Source organism: Solanum pennellii, chromosome 1 (assembly GCF_001406875.1).
Source record: "Solanum pennellii chromosome 1, SPENNV200".
In the NCBI taxonomy this organism is placed as follows: domain Eukaryota; kingdom Viridiplantae; phylum Streptophyta; class Magnoliopsida; order Solanales; family Solanaceae; genus Solanum; species Solanum pennellii.
Window position 1 is genome coordinate 85,617,708 of NC_028637.1, and position 6,573 is coordinate 85,624,280.

Genomic DNA, 6,573 nt, shown 5'->3' on the forward strand with positions numbered 1-6,573 from the left:
ATAATAGCGTTTTTTGACTGTCGATATTTAGAATCCTAGCATAGATGACATTGGAAGAACTCTTCCCATATAAGTCTCGGATGACAGAGTTATCCGATCTCTCTATTGGTCAAAGGTAAACGCTACCAGTTGAATTATATTAGAAGACAGAACAGCAGTCACACACTCACCTATAAGTTAGAAAAAAAATATTATGTTTCTTTCAAAGTCTATACACCAAGAAATAGTGGACTGGTGGTCCTATTTATGAATCCAATTAAGTTGGCAAAACAAATAAGGCAGCAACACAAAATGCATGTGTAATGTGTTATATATGTAAGTGGTGGGGACTTAAGAATGTGAACTATTCATAGTAGTAAATTTTTCTTTGCTTAATTTGCTATATATACCTCATCTATATTATTGAATAGACACACAAAGCAAACATTTCTTGATTTCTTCTCTATCAAGGTAACAAGTTTTGATCATTTTTAGTGCAGAAATGGATTGTGTAAAACTTGTATTCCTTGTGCTATATACCTTTCTCTGTCAACTTGTTTCCTCGTCATCCTTGCCTCATTTGTGCCCCGAAGATCAAGCTCTTGCTCTTCTACAATTCAAGAACATGTTTACCATTAATCCTTATGATTCTGATTATTGTTACGACACAAGTACAGGCATAGACATTCAGTCATATCCAAGAACTCTTTTCTGGAACAAGAGTACAGATTGTTGCTCATGGGAATGGCATTCATTGTGACGAGACGACAGGACAAGTGATTGAGCTTGATCTCCGGTGCAGCCAACTTCAAGGCAAGTTTCATTCCAATAGTAGCCTCTTTCAACTCTCCAATCTCAAAAGGCTTGATCTGTCTTATAATGATTTCACCGGATCACTCATTTCACCTAAATTCGGTAAGTTTTCTAGTTTGAGACTTCTTGATTTGTCGCGTTCAAGTTTTACGGGTGTAATCCCTTGTGAAATCTCTCATCTTTCTAAACTACACGTTCTTCGTATCAGTAGTCTAAATGAGCTTACTCTTGGGCCTCACAATTTTGAATTGCTTCTTAAGAACTTGACCCAATTAAGAGAGCTCAACCTTGAATCTATCAACATCTCTTCCACTATTCCTCTGAATTTCTCTTCTCATTTAACAAATCTATGGCTTCCATACACAGAGTTACGTGGGATATTGCCCGAAAGAGTTTTCCACCTTTCCGACTTAGAATTTCTCGATTTATCATATAATCCCCAGCTCACGGTTAGGTTTCCCACAACCATATGGAATAGTAGTGCATCACTCGTGAAGTTATATCTCTTAGGGGTGAATTTTACTGGTAATATACCTGATTCATTTAGCTATCTAACTGCACTTCATGAGCTGGACATGAGTTATACTAATCTATCAGGGCCTATTCCTAAACCTTTATGGAATCTCACCAACATAGTGTTTTTGGACCTTTATAATAACCATCTTGAAGGACCAATTCCCCAGCTCCCGAGATTTGAAAAGCTCAAGAAGTTATCACTTGGAAATAACAATTTGGATGGCGGACTTCAGTTCTTATCCTTTAACAGAAGCTGGACCCAACTTAAAATATTAGATTTATCATCCAATTCCCTAACTGGTCCAATTCCATCCAACGTAAGCGGACTGTGAAATCTACAATTTCTCTTGTTGTCATCAAACAACTTGAATGGGACTATACCTTCTTGGATATTCTCCCTTCCTTCACTGATAGAGTTAGACTTGAGCAATAACACTTTCAGTGGAAAAATTCAAGAGTTCAAGTCCAAAACATTAAGTATCGTTACTCTAAAACAAAATAAGCTGAAAGGTCCTATTCTGAATTCACTCCTAAACAAGCAGAGCCCTATCTTTTCTTATCCTTTCACACAATAATATCAGTGGACATATTTCTTCATCTATCTGCAATCTGAAAGAATTGTTAGAGTTAGACTTGGGAAGTAATAATTTGGAGGGAACAATCCCACAATGTTTGGGTGAGATGAATGAATACCTTTTTGATATGGATTTGAGCAACAACAGACTTAGTGGGACAATGAATACAACTTTTAGTGTTGGAAACTCTTTAAGGGTCATTAGCTTGCACGGGAATAAGCTAACGGGGAAAGTCCCACGATCTTTGATCAATTGCAAGTATTTGAAACTACTTGATCTAGGTAACAATATGTTGAATGACACATTTCCAAACTGGTTGGGATACCTATCTCAATTGAAGATTTTAAGCTTGAGATCAAATAAGTTGCATGGTCCCATCAAATCTTCAGGGAATACAAACTTGTTTATGCGTCTTCAAATTCTTGATCTATCATCTAATGGATTTAGTGGGAATTTACCCGAAAGTATTTTGGGGAATTTGCAAGCCATGAAAAAAATTGATGAGAGTACAAGAACACCACAGTATATTTCTGATCCATCTGATATTTATTACAATTATTTGACGACAATTACTACAAAGGGACAAGATTATGATTCTGTTCGAATTTTGGATTCTAATATGATTATCAATCTCTCAAAGAACAGATTTGAAGGTCATATTCCAAGCATTATTGGAGATCTTGTTGGACTTCATACGTTGAATTTGTCTCATAATGTCTTGGAAGGTCATATACCGGCATCATTTCAAAATTTATCAGTACTCGAATCATTGGATCTCTCATCTAATAAAATCAGCGGAGAAATTCCGCAGCAGCTTGCATCCCTCACATTCCTTGAATTCTTAAATATCTCTCGCAATCATCTTGTTGGTTGCATTCCCAAAGGAAAACAATTTGATACGTTCCGGAACAGTTCATACCAAGGGAATGATGGGTTACGCGGATTTCCACTCTCAACACATTGTGGCGGTGATGATCAAGTGACAACTCCAGCTGAGCTAGATCAACAACAACAAGAAGAAGATTCATCAATGATCAGTTGGCAGGGGGTTCTCGTGGGTTACGGTTGTGGACTTGTTATTGGACTGTCCGTAATATACATAATGTGGTCAACTCAATATCCAGCATGGTTTTCGAGGATGGATTTAAAGTTGGAACACATAATTACTACGAGAATGAAAAAGCACAAGAAAAGATATTAGTGAGTAGCTATACCTCCAAGTATTCAACTTTTTATATATCAATGTATTTTCATCCTCAAAGCTTTTACCTTTAATTCTTATTGCAGGATTCATGTCGACAAAGTTTCTGAAGATGCAGATAAAATCCTTTATCTTTCATAGTCTGTGATGTTTTCGTAAAGTATTTGTTATCCTATGAATAAAGACATGACTTTTCTTCCTTTCAGACTCAAATCATAGTTTGCTTTCATTTGTCTATGGCATGTAGATATAAAATCGACTGATAAACAAAAGTCGGATATAATGTTGAGTCTTTGAATCAATCAGACGATATGTTTCATCGCTAAAGACATTGTATTGCACTCAACTCTTTCACATAGACATCATAATACAAACATACAACACTCTACGTTAAGTTCGGAAACATAAAAATCTGTTTTATAGAGTTCGAAAATATCTTATTTCAGACTCATGATGTTCCTTCATCGGAAGATCAAAGAGACATCAGGAAAAATATTTGTAATATTCTCTACTGCCTGAGCCTCACATAGAGATCATCATGTGTTTTCAACATTCTTTGAAGAGTTGGAGAAAGAGACTTCAACTCTTCCCATCTAAGTTTCGGACGATAGAGTTACCTCATATGTCTATTGATGTAAAGTAGACGGCAGTACCAATTGAATTAATCGAATAGAACACAAGCTGACGTGAGAACATCACTGTTATACAACAACAAACTACGCTTCAGCCCGAAACAATAACTTGCATAGGGACCTGCAATAATGTTCAAAGCCCAAAAGAAGATGGACATAAACACACAACTGAGTGATAGAATTCTAGTGATCGAAATCAATATGGACTTCAAACTTCATTTGGGAAGAATCGAGCAGAAGCGCTTGACTGCAGGTGAGGTTTATAGTGATCAATTGTTATTCAGATTAATTAATTAGCAATCCGCTTCCTAATTTCAAAGTTTGGGGGTCAAGATAAAAATTCAGCTAATGAAAAGTAGAAAACAAACAGAAACACCTCTCCAAACAGACTTTGGAAGCAGATTTGCTGTGCATTTTCACCAAAATGTATCCTCCTTGATCTGTCGAGCTGTGACTTAGCTGATTTTGATGAGTCGAGATTTCGTCATCAAGCTGTTTCAGTTATCAGCTCCACTAAATTAAAATGAGGGCTGGAACCTTGTGTGTTCCAGCATCTAACATTGCTTTTCTCAAGGAAGCAATGAACATAACGCACTGAATGATTGGGTTGCGACTCAAGCCGTAGTTGTGATACTTCATTTCCCAATTCAGTAGCTCTGCATTCAGAAAATCTAGTATCCAACACTGCCTCTAAACACTTTCCAATTCATAAGCACTCCTGAGGGTTCTTAAAAGTTCATGCTAAAGAGCATGAGGATTTGAGTACGCTTGAGGGCATAGCATCGAGAATGCTCATTTTAAATAAGAGTATCACTTCACTTTATGCATTTCTTCTTTCTCGTACCCCCAATTTTCGACATAACAACTTTCTGCTTAATTCATCACTTTCCAGTTCCGAAACTGAAGAAAGGTGAATCTGGAAAACTAATTAACAAATATTGAACAGATTCCCTGAACTATTAATATTCCAGCTTGAAGAATTTGACATATTCAGGTTTATTATTTTGTTCACTTACAATATTCCCTGGATACGAATTAATTAATTCCCTGAGATGTGGGAACACAAATAAGCTCAGGACATTGTGTGTGTGTTCACAAAGACGCTTTTTGTGAGTTGACTTGAGAATGTGAACTATTGATAGTTTCCAACTTTACAACGGCTTGAGATCATCTTTACATATTGTGTGACACATTGACTGTACATGACTGTGTGACGTTCCTGGAATTGATTACTCCAAAGCAACAACTAAATCTGCATACTACATGTATTTGCTTAGTTTATCAAACTTATTGAATAGACACACAACAAACATTTCTTGATTTCTTCTCTGCCAACTTAATTAGTAATTTTGATCATTTTAGTGCAGAAATAGATTATGTAAAACTTGTAGTTTTCATGATATATACCTTTCTCTGTCAATTTGCTTTTTCTCTTCTACGACTCAAGCACATGTTTACCATTTAATCTATTCAACCTCCTTATATACACCAATTTATATAAGATGTTTAACGACTAAAAGTACCTTATTATTATTATCAATTACTGTATTATCTTGTTGTTTCTTCTACTTGTTGCTACTGCCTTCTTTTATATCGTTCTTTAAGCCAAGGATCTATCGAAAATAACATCTCTACCTTCAATGTAGTGGTAAGGTCTGCATACACACTATCCTCCCAAGACGGACAGGCCCCACCACTAGGAATCGATTACACTGAGTTTGTTTGTTAGCCTATGTAGAACATGCCATGTCTTGACTCCTACACTGTCTTCCATCAGCAGGTCAATTCTTGCTTCTGTCAAGTTTGTGTGGTGTGTGTTAAGAGAGCTAAACAAAGATATTTTTTTTGTGTGTGACATTCAAACAAAATGAATGTGTTGTGGCTTTCATTTGAATCTTTATCTTCCCTTTCATCACTTGTAAACATACATATAATACAAGTAGTAATTTTACTTATCTTTTATATCAAGATAAGTAAATTAAAAGAAGTCGATATGTGAATTTACTCTGAAAATTTTAAAAACTGACCGACCTTCATTTTTTTAATTTTCTTTGAAATAGACCTAAGATCATGTTGAAAGATGGACAACAGGTGCATATCATAACTCTCATTCTTTAGTTAAAAGTTGATTTCAGTAACAAAGACAAGGTCAAATACTTAAACATGTGTATCTCGAGGTGAAGAGAAAGCAAAGTAGAAATTTTCTTCTTCGTTTTTTTGTTTTGAATTAAGGCGTAATGGCTTGAGATAGTCTTTACATATTGTGTGACACATTGAATGTAAATATATAATTGACTGAAAATGACAAGGTGACCTTCAGCTATTCAACTTGATCTTAATCTTTCTTAACATCATTTTTATATACTAAATTTGGAAACGTGCGTTTATTCCAAAATACTTGATATAAATTTTGTATTGCAAATTACATATTTTGAATCTATGTAATTTACTAAAAAAAAGTCATCCTTTTTAGATAGGCTAACTGATTATATAACTGATTGAAGTTTAAAAGACAAAAGATATAAATGCTGTAATAGAAAAAGTTTGATACATCAGTTAAATGATCAGGACAATGTGGTTATTTTAAATATGATTAGGGATATTTTTGTAATTCAACTTTCAACTATGGAGCTTCCTACTTTTAGTATAATATTAGTTCTCGAAATGTGCATCGCACGTTTGTCCCCTAATTGATATTAGAAAATTTTAATTTATATAGCTAAGTTCAAATCTAAGTCCTTTCATAAAAAACTATAATCATATATAATAATAAATAAGACAATCAGAAAAGAAGGCATGAATATGTTAAGGATAAAGATAAACTGTATTTCTTGAACTATATATATATATATATATA

At 34.7% G+C, this 6,573-nt stretch overlaps 1 long non-coding RNA gene and 1 pseudogene across 1 annotated transcript; one reads left to right on the top strand and one right to left on the bottom strand.

Moving 5' to 3' along the window:
* Nucleotides 1-380: 380 nt before the first annotated feature.
* LOC107013183 lies at nucleotides 381-3,291 on the top strand (annotated as a pseudogene).
* A 107-nt stretch (nucleotides 3,292-3,398) lies between these two features.
* LOC114075549 lies at nucleotides 3,399-5,686 on the bottom strand. Its single transcript, XR_003575930.1, has 2 exons — nucleotides 4,093-5,686; nucleotides 3,399-3,837 (listed from the first exon to the last, which is right to left on the bottom strand). It is a non-coding gene; the product is annotated as an uncharacterized LOC114075549 (long non-coding RNA).
* Between the last annotated feature and the right edge of the window lie 887 nt (nucleotides 5,687-6,573).